Below are 14,671 nucleotides of genomic sequence, written 5' to 3'. Positions count from 1 at the left end.
AGTGTACACCTGGGGTGTCTGAGTAAGATCCACACCATTCTGGAATTCATTGCATCATTATAACCAGTTGGAATGGTGCATAGTGTTGCATTGTATTCTTTGAATGCTGTATTCATCTTGCCTTGTGTATGCATTAATTTGCCAGACCTATTTTTGACAGACTGCAGGTGGGTGTCCAATATATTTGATCAGGCTTATGTTTAGTTCCCTTGAGTTTCCACCTTCGTCCTGCAGTTATCGCCATCTCTCTCTAATTCTTGCACGGAGTCTTCCTCTCGTTTGACATACTCCTATCTTAGTTCATATACATATACCTCTAACCGCAACTTTAAACTCCACCCACTCCAGGAGGGGCGTGCAGGCAGTATTATTATTTTAATTAAAGTAATTAGTGATTGTGTCTCTTAAATGTTTCTGTAAATGCAGAGTCCTGTAGCCAGGAGGGTTGTATCTTGTAGGTGTATTTGGGAGTGTGGATTCTTCCCTGCTGTATGAGTAATTCGAGAGGGTTATAGTCTGACAGAATCTTGCCTCTGTAGGACACATTGTGTACATAAAGGAGTAACATAGTGGGATCAACAAAGCAGTCCAAGCATCCGTAGCATCTGGGGGACAGAACATGAATTCTTCCTCGAAGGAAGGGGTTTAAGAGGCAGGGAGTGAATGACAGTGCAGGAAGGAAGTGAGTGAGAGGCAGTGCAGGGAGTGAGTGACAGTGCAGGAAGGAAGTGAGTGAGAGGCAGTGCAGTGAGTGATTTAGAGGCAGTGCAAACAGTGAGAGGCAGCGCGGGGAGTGAGTGACAGTGCAGGAAGGAAGTGAGTGAGAGGCAGTGCAGGGAGTGAGAGACAGTGCAGGGGGTGAGTGACAGTGCAGTGAGTGAGTGGCAGTACAGGGAGTGAGTGGCAGCGCAGGGAGTGAGAGGCAGCGCAGGGAGTGAGTAACAGTGCAGTGAGTGAGTGGCAGTGCGTGAGAGGTAGTGAAAACAGTGAGTGAGTGACAGTGCAGTCAGTGAGTGAGTGACAGCGCAGGGAGTGACTGCACAGCAAGGAAGGCACTGATTTCCTCTCGGAATGTTCCTGCTCCCTTCGATTCTGCTCCAGTTTTTTATTTTGTATCGATAACAAATGTGTTGTATTCATGTTTTTTGCTTCTTTCTCTTTTCGTGAGTTTTCTGCCTCTTTTCCTTTTGGGGGCACCGGGTGCATCACCCCGAGCCCCCCTCAGTCCTGTCTGTGGAGGGGCTGATGTCTGGTGTTTGTCTCTGACATGAAACGCAGGATGTAGATTCCTGGTAAGAAATGATTACCTTTTTAGTTTCCTGTGAGTTTCTGCCTCGTTTACATGAGGCCCAAACAAAGGATTCTTTTCAACTTGCGGCAACTGGAGCAGTCTGCGCATGTGTGAGAGAGTAGTGTCTGTCCACGTCTGGTGACTGGGGCAGTGTGCGCATGTGCGAGAGAGTAGTGTCTGTCCACGTCCCTTGACTTGGACAGTCTGCACATGTGCAGGAGAGAAGTGCCTGTCCACGTCCGGTGGCTGGGGCAGTCTGCGCATGTGCGAAAGAGTAGTATCTGTCCACGTACGTTGACTGGGGCAGTCTGCGCATGTGCAGGAGAGGTGTAGCGTTTCACGTCCGGTGACTGGGGCAGTGTGCGCATGTGCCGGAGGGTAGTGTCTGTCCACGTACGTTGACTGGGGCAGTCTGCGCGTGCTGGGTGCAGTGTCTGTCCACCACCGAGTGATTGGGATAAAGCCTGCACATGTTCGAGAGATCAGTATCTGTCACTTATCGGCGACTGGTGCAGTCTGCACATGCGCGGGAACTGCCGAGTTCAACCGGTCACTTCCAGGTGTGAATTGTGTTTGAGCAGTGCTTCCAAGTCAACGGCGGCAGAGCCAGCACAAGCAGCAGATGCTGACATCACTTCCGGCTTCTCCCTCTTTGTCTAGCCTGCTGCAAGGGAGGAAGGACCCTCTGTCTGTGCAGTTATCCTAGTCTTCAGACCCTCACAGATCCCAACTCTGCACCTGCCCCCCCCCCCCAGCCCCAGGAGGAGGAGAGAGCCTGGAAATGTCTGCACAGGTTTCTGCTCAGGTAGGAGATTGTCAGCACCTTCTGCTGTGTTTGTAGAAATAGACTGAATAATCCTGGAGGAAATCTCTGCCAGGAGCCGGGCTGAGCTGGGCTCTTCTATCCGGGGACCTCTGGGGGCTTTCCTTCCGGCCCTGGGGTGTTTGTGGTCATCATTTGTGTTACAGAGGGGATCTGTGCACTGCACTGCATCTTACTGCACTGAGGAATCTGTGCACTGCATCTTACTGCACTGTGAAGAATCTGTGCACTGCATCTTACTGCACTGTGAGGAATCTGTGTCACTGCATACTATTTCACTGTGAGGAATGTGTGCACTGCATCTTCCTGCACTGTGAGGAATCTGTACACTGCACTGCATCTTATTGTACTGCGAGAAATCTGTGCACTGCATCTTACTGCACCGTGAGGAACCTGTGCACTGCAGTGCATCTTACTGCACTGAGGAATCTGTGCACTGCCCTGCATCTTACTGCACTGTGAAGAATCTGTGCACTGCATCTTACTGCACTCTGAGGAAACTGCACTGCATCTTACTACACTCTGAGGAGTCTGCACACTGCACTTCATCTTACTGTACTGTGAGGAATCTGGGCACACTGCACTGCATCTTACTGCACTGCGAGGAATCTGTACACTATACTGCATCTAACTGCACTGTGAGGGATCTGTGCACTGCACTGCATCTTACCGCACTGTGAGAAGTCTGTGCATACTGCAGTGGATCTTTCTGCACGGTGAGGAATCACTGCACTGCATCTTATGGCACTGAGAGGAATCTGTGCACACTGCACTGCATCTTACTGTACTGTGAGGAATCTGTGCACTGCACTGCATCTTACTGCACTGTGAGGAATCTGTACACTGCACTGCATCTTACTGCAATGTGAGGAATCTGTGCACTGCATTTTACTGCACTGTGAGCAATCTGGGAACTGAATCTTACTGCACTATGAGGAATCTCTGCCAGGAGCCTGGCTGAGCTGGGCTCTTCTATCCAGGGACCTCTGGGGGGCTTTCATTCCAAGCCTGGGGGTGTTTGTGATCATCATTTGTGTTAAAGAGGGGATCTGTGTGCTGCACTGCATCCTACAGCACTGAGGAATCTGTGCTCTACACTGCATCATATTGCACTGTGAGAAATCTGTGCACTGAGCTGCATCTTACTGCACTGAAGAATCTGTGCACTGCATGACATCTTACTGCACTCTGAGGAAACTGCACTGCATCTTACTGTACTGTGAGGAATCTGCACACTGTACTGCATCTTACTGCACTGTGAGGAATCTCTACTGCACTGCATCTTACTGCTCTGTGAGGAATCTGTGCACACTGCACTGCATCTTATTGCACTGTGAGGAATCTGTGCACTGCACTGCGTCTTACTGCACTGTGAGGAATTTGTGATACTGCACTGCATCTTACTGTACTGTGAGGAATCTGCACACTGCACTGCATCCTACAGCAGTATGAGGAATTTGTGTCACTGTACTGCATATTACTGCGTTGTGAGGAATCTGTGCACTGCACTGCATCTTACTCTACTGTGAGGAGTCAGTGCACTACACTGTGAGGAATCTGTGCACACTGCATTCCATCTTACTGCACTATGAGGAATCTGTGCACTCTGCACTGCATGCTACTTCACTGTGAGAAATCTGTGCAATGCACTGCATCCTATTGCACTATGAAAAATCTGTACATGCTGCAATGCATCGTAGTGCATTTTGAGTGTTGCCACTGCACTGCACTACTTTTTTATCTGGGTCCCCGGAGCTGTAGACACGCTTTATCTGTCGATCATACTGTGACCACAAGTATCCTGGCAATAGTGGACCAAGGAAAGACACATGGACCTAAAACAGACAGGCAAAGCTCAAGCCAGTAGGACAGTGCATCAGCAGAATTGTGAAATTTTGTGTGGTTATCATAGTTGAGCGTTGGTAGGAATCTGCTTTCTGGGAACTGTCTGATGATCCGACAGACATCACCTATCAGAGGAGTTCAGTCTAGGGCGTATGGAAGTATTCTAGTAGCTACAACTGTGACACGCCCTGCGAGTCCATACCTATGATAAATCCAGAAGACTAGACGGAGCTCTGCTAGTACATATGATGCTGTCACAGCAACTGATTGTGAAAGCAGTCAGTATGATTTATAGGACACTGATTAAATTACTTAGAATATAGGAACAGCACAGTATTAAAATATAACACAATGCTGTGTATTCTGGCACTTAGGACTGTCTGTAAGATATAGCCAGGTGCTGGGGAAGTCCAGAGATCTTGCACCTGACATTGGTAGTCGAATATTGATTGCTGTATGTTTGTGTAAACATTTCCCACTCTATTGGGATTAATGGCTTAATTAATTACAACTTCAGGGGTTTAATGAGGAGTGTAATGAATCCCTTGATATTTTTTTACTAATCAGAATCCTCCTCCTTTTTTTATCTACAAGTAAAACGTTGCTGAAGAAACCATTGGGATGAAGGGTAGAAGGTCGGATGTGAAAAAGAGAACAAATCTCCTGATCTAAGAAGATTTGGTTCTGCTCTGTGAAAGAGATCTTTTTGATAATCTGGTTCGGATAGGATCAATTAGAATTCGACATGTAAACCTAAATCCCATGCATCTTTTGTAATTATTTCCCAGTTTTGTAAAAATGATGAATCATACCGCCTAAACCTAGAGGGAAGAAGGTTGATAACTCACCTTGAAAGGAAGAGTTTGTTGAAATTCCACAGATGTTTCCATGTAGAAAGTGTCCTCTGTCACTCTGATCTCTGGAAGGAAAGAAGAGGGTGCTGCTTTGATTGTCGTTCCAGGTGGTCCTGCGACGGGTAAATCCTCAGTATAGTCTGGTAGGAGAGGTGGCCCCTCCCATCCCTAGTAAAAAGATTTGGCTGGAAAACGCAGTTCAGGGTTGATTGGGCCTTATCCGAAGAAGTAAATATGTGGACAAACTTATTTACCTTTTCAACCAAAGGATCTGTGAACAGGAGGTCTCCAGCTGAAGAACCTAATTAATTATTTGCTAAATCTCAAAGTTTAGGATCGATACTTAAGAGTATGGATGTACGACATCCGGCCAGTAGGGCCCAGTTAGCATCGCCTAAGACACAAATTACTCTTTGAGCCCAACCAACTAGAATCTGAGAATCAATGGGGTACCTTGATCTTTTGCTGTGAAGGATAAATCTCGAATCTTGCACAGCGGACCAGACAAATTCAGTTTATGGTTCCAAAATCTATCAATACCCTTTTTGGGTCTTTTATAAATTCACCCAGGAGCACTGACAGCTTAGCATATATTTATGGAGTTTGTGAAAGTTGTCCTAGGAAGGTAAGTCTTGGGCATCCTGTGCAAAACCTATTACAGACTTCCTTTGGGGATGGTTTTCATAGTCTGTTCTGATTGTCTGCATCTCCTCTTGGAGAAGTACCACTTATATGATCTTGGATCACAATTTATTCTGAATCAAAAGTATCCAGCAGAAAAAAAGAAGGTGTTTGTGAGTTAGATCATTTTCCTGCGTCCTCATTCTCACCCTCATGAATTGTTTTTCAACATGTTCCTGTTAAAAGTATACTTTGAAAACATAGAGAAGTATCAATCCCTGCAAGGCAGGTATCCACACATGGTCCTAACAACCATATCATCCACCAAGTGCCAAAGCATCAAATCGATCAGTATGTAATCAATAAGGGTCATCCCATGAGGTCTATTAAAAGCAAAGGCACCCTGCTCATCAGACTTAGTTCTCCTATTAACAGTCCTTACTCCTACCCCAGATGACCTAAGTGCCCCTACTTCTGCCCTTAGATCACAAATACATTTAGACAACTCGGGTTGGGAAAGAGCAGGTTTGGCCATGTGTACAGTAGGGCGCCCCACCCCATCACAAAATAGGGTGCTACCAAGAGTACTCCGGAATGGAGAGTTTGTAGACAAACATTGGAGAGACAAAAAGTGATTGCTGCAGGGGATATAGGAATCAGGAGGCACTGTTGAAGACCGGGTAGCTGTCTCTAGGCCTGCCACTGGGCCATTATTGCTGCATGATGATGATTTATCTATGCTCTGAGCCTTTTTTCTACTTCTCAAAACATGCTAGGAATGCTGTCTTGCTTTTTAGCAACTGCATGGGACAAGGGGCTCTGAGAGGGGCTCTGGGAGGGCAAAGCGTCAACCCCTGGAGCTAAAATCTCCTCATAATCTACCAAAAGGTTGTGAATGCGATCAAGCACACTGCTTCCTCCAATTTTCTTCAAACTCTTTTTACACTTCTTTCCCACCACTTCAGCCCCTCCCTCAGTTGCCTTCCTTTTGCCCATCACTTTCCATGGGCGCTCCCAATAACGTTGTAGACTTGCACCAAAAAATGAACCAGCAATAGAATACATGACTCAATGACACCACAGGGGAACTCCAGATAGATGTGTCCTTTTACATGCATGTGTGTTCCTGCGTTTGCATGCCTCACTTGTGATTCAGAAATTGCAGGAAGCATGGTGGGTGCCCATTTGGGACAAAGTTTCTATGACTGCACAAGATGGTGGGTGTAGGAAGCTGGCTTTTAATGCAGTGGTGCCTTTGTAAAGGTCCACACAACCCTTATTGCTTTACATGGCTTACTTTAATTCCCCTGTGAATAAGTTTAAAATAAATATTTTTTTGCTTGGAAGCGAGGTTAAGGACATGATGAAATGTATGCACCTCAACGCTAGTATTACCAACACATTCTGAATCTGTTGCCGTCTCGCCCATGCAGCCTCCAGCAAACTGAGATAGATAGTCTAGCCAGAAGACATAAATACTTTCACCCCCTCCATTCTTTTAGAAATAGGTGGAATGCAAAATAATTTCAATGATCCACAGTTTGAGGATGAAATCAGAGGTCACAGTCAAATGTGCTGTTCAGGTTCTTAACTTCTTCAGCCCGACCGACGTGGGCCAAAAGTCTTGCTTCCCATTTGATGATGTGCCACCGAAGAAAATAATTTGTTTTATCTTTGTTCATCTTTAAGCATTTAGTATTCATTAGGACATGAGTGGGTGTCAAGCAGATCCTCAGACGAGCAATGGAATAGTCAGAATCCTGGTCCAGCCTTCAGTGATGCCACATCCAGAGTAAGAGAAAGGTTGAAAAATCACACAGATATCCATAAACTATCACCTGCATTGCTGAGGAGAAGGCCGGAAGAACAACAACCTGAACTGCGCTGCTATATAACATGGCTAAAAGAAATTGACAAAGCCAGTATCTCTCAGACCTATTAGCTTTGCCAATGCTTGTTGTACCTCTTGATGAATTTATCTGTTGCCAGTGCTTATTGTACCGGTTGATTACCTGTTTTTGAAGCTGTAGGACTGTTAGGACATTTGTCTTATTGTGTGTGTTTTATTAAGTTGTGCTATATCTGAATTCTCACCATTAACCAGAGGATGCAGTGACTGATTGTCTTTACTACTTCACCGCTCCTGGAGAGTGAATAACTCAAATGAATAACTTGCTCACCAGCTCTTTTACCTGACAGCTCCTACCTGAGAGTGCCCAGGTGGGATGTCCAGGAGAGTGTTTTTAGCTGCTGTGGTCAGCGCTTCTACCAGCTCTTCATCCTGAACGTTGTGCTAGGTGTGTTCAGCTGCTGTGGTCAGCGCTTCTTCCAGCTCTTCATCCTGAGCGTTTTGCTAGGCGTGTTCAGCTGCTGTGGCCAGCGCTTTTTCCAGCTCTTCATCCTGAGCGTTGTGCTAGATGTGTTCAGCTGCTGTGGCCAGTGCTTCTTCCAGCTCTTCATCCTGAACGTTGTGCTAGGTGTGTTCAGCTGCTGTGGTCAGCGCTTCTTCCAGCTCTTGATCCTGAGTGTTGTGCTAGGTGTGTTCAGCTACTGTGGTCAGCGCTTCTTCCAGCTCTTCATCCTGAGCGTTGTGCTAGATGTGTTCAGCTGCTGCGGCCAGCGCTTCCTCCAGCTCTTGATCCTGAGCGTTGTGCTAGGTGTGTTCAGCTGCTGTGGCCAGCGCTTCTTCCAGCTCTTCATCCTGAGCGTTGTGCTAGGCGTGTTCAGCTGCTGTGGTCAGCGCTTCTTCCAGCTCTAGATCCTGAGCGTTGTGCTAGGCGTGTTCAGCTGCTGCGACCAGCGCTTCTTCCAGCCCTTGATCCTGAGCGTTGTGCTAGGTGTGTTCAGGCGCTGCCCCAGCGCTTCTTCCAGCTCTTGATCCTGAGCGTCGTGCTTGGTGTGTTCAGCTGCTGCGGCCAGCGCTTCTTCCAGCTCTTGATCCTGAGCGTTGTGCTAGGTGTGTTCAGCTACTGCACCCTGCTTAACTGTCTACAGCAATGTCCAAACATCCACGCTTTAGTTTTATATCTATTGCTAAAAGTGGCTGCCACAAAGTCTTGCAAGAGGTTGATCTTCTTAAGAAATATCCAGTTCCTCACAAGATTTCCTCCAGGATGCTAGTGGTCTACCACACAAGTCCGTACATTACTGCATGCGCCCAATGGCAGCAATCCATCTCTTGTGCTGAGGTGTTTCCTTGTTTTCATTTAATGAGAAAACATGAGGTATGATCTGTCCATCAAAGAATGTGTATATCTATCCCTAAATAAAGTAATTGTTTTTTTTTCAGCTGCAGAATATCACAGCCATTTTACCACACACCACCTGCACAGTCATATGACAGAGGTTCGATCAGTAAATCTTCTGAGATGCAAACTCCACACGTCTTGCATCTGGTAAGTCATATTAGTATATAACTGGGAGTAGCTCTTAATATCAATAGAAATAGAGGATTGGATTGGACCACCACACTTCCTCCTAAGTCATAAGTCTACACAACAAGTTGTGATGTTCCAGAAAAAAGACATTAATTTTTAGGGCTACAATTATCCCTATTGCGATTTATCTCATTAGGCCCAGGGATTATCCTCATCACACGCTCAGACCCTCACCATCCAAGAAGGCATGCTTCATCGTCGGGTCACATTCCACATTTATTGTGGTGTACAGTACCTACTGGGCTACATCAGCAGCAAGATTTTAAAGATCTTTTTTATTTTTTATGTACAGAGGTCGAAAGATCGATGCTTTTAATCCCTTCAAAAGTGTCAAGAGTGGAAGCTTTTAGTTTGGGTGATATATATCTCTATAATTAAATAGTCTCTGCATCCTGATAAGAACAATCCCTGGACCTAATGAAGTAAATCATTACAGTGATAATTGTAGCCCTACAAATTGCTGTTTTCTCTGGGATGCTACACCTTGTTGTGCGTACCACTCAGAATACCCCCAGCTGATCGCCCTCCTAGGAAGACTGCTCCTTTTTCGAACCTTTTTCCCAGCTCTTTCTGCGTAGATAAATATATGCATACAGAGGTCTGAACCGGGTAGTGGGAAACAAGGCATCATCTTGCCCCAGTATGTTGGTCTTGTGAGACATTTTGTTTGCTTACAGGGGGCTTAGAGACCATCCATTGCGTACTATTGGTTAGCTTTGTCTTCATTCTTATTTCCTTTCTTCTCTTCTAAGTACTGTTTCCTTGCCCACTGTGTGTCCTTCCATTGCTAGTTGTCAGAATTCAGAAGTAATATGTTTTCTTCCCATCATTGCTTGCCCTATCACTTGTGTGCTTTCCTCACCCCCCTCCCTCCTGCCTTGTTGCTTGCCCCTTCCTCCCAACATTTTATTGATTGTCCTGTCCTCCCACCCACCTTCCACATTGTTGTTGCTTGCCTGTCCAGTTTCTTGCTCTGTTGTTGTTGTTTGCCTGTCCAGTTTCTTGCTCTGTTGTTGCTTGCCCGTCCAGTTGCTTGCTCCATTGTTGTTGCTTGATTTTTTTTTTGTTGGTGCTTCCCCCTTTGTTCCTGTTTGCCCTGGGCCCCATGCTCCCCTTCTGGGTTGAATTGCTGTCCCATCCCCCACCATCCTCCCTCACTACGTTGCTTGCCTTGTTTCCTTCCTTGCATCCGCCCTTAGTTGTTGTTTGCCCCAACCCCCTGCCCACTTACATTGTTATTCTATTATATATGTTATTATATTGTTACTCCCCCTGTGTTGTAACTTGCCCTGCCCCCCCTCCCATGTTATGTTGCTTGCCCTGTTCCTCCCGCCCAAAAAAAAGCGCCATGATGTGGCCAGCGCTGTTCGCATCACAGCACTATTTTTCTAACTTTCAGCTATACTGTGAAGCACTAGGCTTCTGTACAACAACATTGACAAAGCCAATAGGTCTCACATAAGCAAGAACTATTGGCTTTTCTAATGCTTGTTCAAGATAAAGGCTAAAGCCTGATACTTCGCTAAAGCAGTTAATTTCTTTTATACGTGCTGGCAGAGACTTAGGTCCTGACTTAGAACTCAGCGGATGGGTTATTCCTTCACCATGGTGACAGATATCCCATCCGCTAAAATCTAAATCCCTCAAGATAATGGGATTTAGATTTTGGCGGAAGGGAAATCTGTCACAGTTGTGATGGAGTAACCCGTCCACGAGTTCTAAATCAGGGTGTTTGTTGGGTTGCTCAAGAACACCAACATGTTGCATGCATAGAGGGACAGATTGTGGTTATTCCTGGTGATTTTTATTCTTGTAAAGTTAGTGTTGCACTTCACTCTCTCAGCCGTCAGCTCTATATACAGAGTGGAATGGAGGGGAGAGAGAGGGCTATCATGTCATATGCCCGACTATGTTTAGTGGTGGTGACATAGCTCCATCTATGCTCACTATTTGTGGATTGGTATAGCTGTTAAAGACCCGGTTAACCAAGGTTGGGCCAAATTCAAACAAGTTTCTCTCATGGGCTAGTATGTTTGTGAATATGTTGGCATCCACATTCAGGAGATTGGCATGTACACAGAGCATTGTGCGGTATTTCCCCAGCTTGGGCAGCACTGTAATTAATGCCTTCTGAATGGAGGGAGGTATTGTCTCCGTCTCTGCAAAGGAAATTTCAAGGCAAGTTCAAATTGAGTTTAGTAAAAATCTAGAATGTCAACAAAACGTCCCAACCAGCCCCTGACCAGTCAAGGTGTGGGGAGCCCGGGTTTTAAGGCCTATTATAAGCCACACATCTGAGCTTCCTATTAGTATGGTCTAGGGCAAGATCAGAGCATCAGTTGTGCTTTATTGGCCGTCAATTGGCAGCAGCCTTCCTCCGGTAAATCCTGTGGCAAAAACCAAAGTGTAGGGCCACCAGCTTGACACATTCTCTCATAACTAGGACAACACTGCAAACATGGGGCACAATAGGAGAACAGTTAGGGCTCACGGAACATGCAGTCCTCTTTACACCCCTGTACTGGAATCCGGACTTTAGCCGGATCTGGACAGATAGTCTGTTAGGCAGGGAAGAGAGGAGAGATGCAATAAAATAGGTGATATACTCCATCATGCTGAAATAAAATCTTTTGAGCAAGTAAAGAGTGACTGCCTTTTGAGCGAACAATTGATATAAGTTGTAAGGAAATGCCTCCTTGGCATGGTTACCCCCTGACTTTTTGCCTTTGCTGGTGCCAAGTTATGATTTGAAAGTGTGCTGAGGCCTGCTAACCAAGCCCCAGCACCAGTGTTCTTTCCCTAAACTGTACCTTTGTCTCCACAATTGGCACAACCCTGGGTCCCAGGTAAGTCCCTTGTAACTGGTACCCCTGGTACCAAGGGCCCTGATGCCAGGGAAGGTCTCTAAGGGCTGCAGCATGCATTATGCCACCCTAGGGACCCCTCACTCAGCACAGACACACTGCTTGCCAGCTGGTGTGTACTGGTGGGGAGAAAATGACTAAGTCGACATGGCACTCCCCTCAGGGTGCCATGCCAACCTCACACTGCCTGTGGCATAGGTAAGTCACCCCTCTAGCAGGCCTTACAGCCCTAAGGCAGGGTACACTATACCACAGGTGAGGGCATAGGTGCATGAGCACTATGCCCCTACTGTGTCTAAGCAAAACCTTAGACATTGTAAGTGCAGGGTAGCCATAAGAGTATATGGTCTGGGAGTCTGTCAAACCCGAACTCCACAGCACCATAATGGCTACACTGAAAACTGTGAAGTTTGGTATCAAACTTCTCAGCACAATAAATGCACACTGATGCCAGTGTGCACTTTATTGTAAAAATACACCCTGAGGGCATCTTAGAGATGCCCCCTGAAAACATACCCGACTTCCAGTGTGGGCCGACTAGTTTTTCCAGCCTGCCACACACCAGACATGTTGCTGGCCACATGGGGAGAGTGCCTTTGTCACTCTGTGGCCAGTAACAAAGCCTGTACTGGGTGGAGGTGCTTCTAACCTCCCCCTGCAGGAACTGTAACACCTGGCGGTGAGCCTCAAAGGCTCACCCCCTTTGTTACAGCACCACAGGGCATCCCAGCTAGTGGAGATGCCCGCCCCTCCGGCCACTGCCCCCACTTTTGGCGGCAAGGCTGGAGGAGATAATGAGAAAAACAAGGAGGAGTCATCCCCCAGTTAGGACAGCCCCTAAGGTGTCCAGAGCTGAGATGACTCTGACTTTTAGAAATCCTCCATCTTGCAGATGGAGGATTCCCCCAATAGGATTAGGGATGTGCCACCCCTCCCCACAGGGAGGAGACACAAAGAGGGTATAGCCACCCTCAGGGCTAGTAGCCATTGGCTACTATCTTCCCAGACCTAAACACACCCCTAAATTGAGTATTTAGGGGCTCCCAGAACCGAGGAAGATAGATTCCTGCAACCTGAAGACGAAGAAGGACTGCTGACCTGAAGCCCTGCAGAGAAGACGGAGACACCAACTGCTTTGGCCCCAGCCCTACCGGCCTGTCTCCCCACTTCAAGGAGACTGCGAGCCCGTGAGTAGCCAGAGTTGACCCCCCTGAGCCCCCACAGCGACGCCTGCAGAGGGAATCCAGAGGCTCCCCCTGACCGCGACTGCCTGTTTCAAGGAACCCGACGCCTGGAAAACACTCTGCACCCGCAGACCCCAGGACCTGAAGGAACCGAACTCCAGTGCAGGAACGACCCCCAGGCGACCCTTTTCCTAGCCCAGGTGGTGGCTACCTCGAGGAGCCCCCCTGTGCCTGCCTGCATCGCTGAAGAGACCCCCGGGTCTCCCCATTGAATCCTATTGAAAACCCGACGCCTGTTTGCACTCTGCACCCGGCCGCCCCAGTTCCACTGAGGGTGTACTTTCTGTGCCTGCTTGTGTCCCCCCTGGTGCCCTACAAAACCCCCCTGGTCTGCCCTCCGAAGTCGCGGGTACTTACCTGCTGGCAGACTGGAACCGGGTGTAGGAGGCTGGACTGGCTTGTAGTGAGTACTAAGGGGTACTTGCACCTTGCACCAGGCCCAGTTATCCCTTATTAGTGTATAGGGTGTCTAGCAGCTTAGGCTGATAGATAATGGTAGCTTAGCAGAGCAGCTTAGGCTGAACTAGGAGACGTGTGAAGCTACCACAGTACCACTTAGTGTCATATGCACAATATCATAAGAAAACACAATACACAGTTATACTAAAAATAAAGGTACTTTATTTTTATGACAATATGCCAAAGTATCTTAGAGTGTACCCTCAGTGAGAGGATAGGAAATATACACAAGATATATATACACAATAGCAAAAATATGCAGTATAGTCTTAGAAAACAGTGCAAACAATGTATAGTTACAATAGGATGCAATGGGGAAACATAGGGATAGGGGCAACACAAACCATATACTCCAAAAGTGGAATGCGAACCACGAATGGACCCCAAACCTATGTGACCTTGTAGAGGGTCGCTGGGACTATTAGAAAATAGTGAGAGTTAGAAAAATAACCCTCCCCAAGACCCTGAAAAGTGAGTGCAAAGTGCACTAAAGTTCCCCTAAGGACAAAATAGTCGAGTTAGAGGAATAATGCAGGAAAGACACAAACCAGCAATGCAACAACTGTGGATTTCCAATCTAGGATACCTGTGGAACAAGGGGACCAAGTCCAAAAGTCACAAGCAAGTCGGAGATGGGCAGATGCCCAGGAAATGCCAGCTGCGGGTGCAAAGAAGCTTCGACTGGACAGAAGAAGCTGAGGTTTCTGCAGGAACGAAAAGGGCTAGAGACTTCCCCTTTGGTGGACGGATCCCTCTCGCCTTGGAGAGTCGTGCAGAAGTGTTTTCCCGCCGGAAGGACGCCAACAAGCCTGGCTAGCTGCAAATTGTGCGTTTGGCGTTTTTGGACGCTGCTGGGGCCCAGGAGGGACCAGGAGGTCGCAAATTGGACCTGAAGAGAAAGGGGACGTCGAGCAAGACAAAGAGCCCTCACTGAAGCAGGTAGCACCCGGAGAAGTGCCAGAAACAGGCACTACGAGGATGCGTGAAACGGTGCTCGCCGAAGTTGCACAAAGGAGTCCCACGTCGCCGGAGACCAACTTAGAAAGTCGTGCAATGCAGGTTAGAGTGCCGTGGACCCAGGCTTGGCTGTGCACAAAGGATTTCCGCCGGAAGTGCACAGGGGCCGGAGTAGCTGCAAAGTCGCGGTTCCCAGCAATGCAGCCCAGCGAGGTGAGGCAAGGACTTACCTCCACCAAACTTGGGCTGAAGAGTCACTGGACTGTGGGGGTCACT

At 47.4% G+C, this 14,671-nt stretch overlaps 1 protein-coding gene across 2 annotated transcripts in view; it reads left to right on the top strand.

Annotated features, from left to right (window-relative positions):
• Positions 1 to 1,880: 1,880 nt before the first annotated feature.
• The window catches only part of LOC138276106 (zinc finger protein 271-like), a 33,052-nt gene continuing 20,261 nt past the window's right edge, over positions 1,881 to 14,671 (top strand). The window contains exons 1-2 of one of the 2 annotated variants that reach the window (XM_069219160.1): positions 1,881 to 2,096; positions 8,724 to 8,829. The gene's annotated coding sequence lies outside the window, so the exon portion shown is untranslated. The remainder of the gene's footprint in view (positions 2,097 to 8,723; positions 8,830 to 14,671) is intronic. The other variant, XM_069219161.1, reaches the window with a different exon arrangement.

The sequence above is a fragment of the Pleurodeles waltl genome, unplaced genomic scaffold (assembly GCF_031143425.1).
Source record: "Pleurodeles waltl isolate 20211129_DDA unplaced genomic scaffold, aPleWal1.hap1.20221129 scaffold_37, whole genome shotgun sequence".
Classification (NCBI taxonomy): Eukaryota; Metazoa; Chordata; class Amphibia; order Caudata; family Salamandridae; genus Pleurodeles; species Pleurodeles waltl.
Note: the sequence above shows the minus strand (reverse complement) of the source record. Positions and strands in the feature narration are given on the sequence as shown.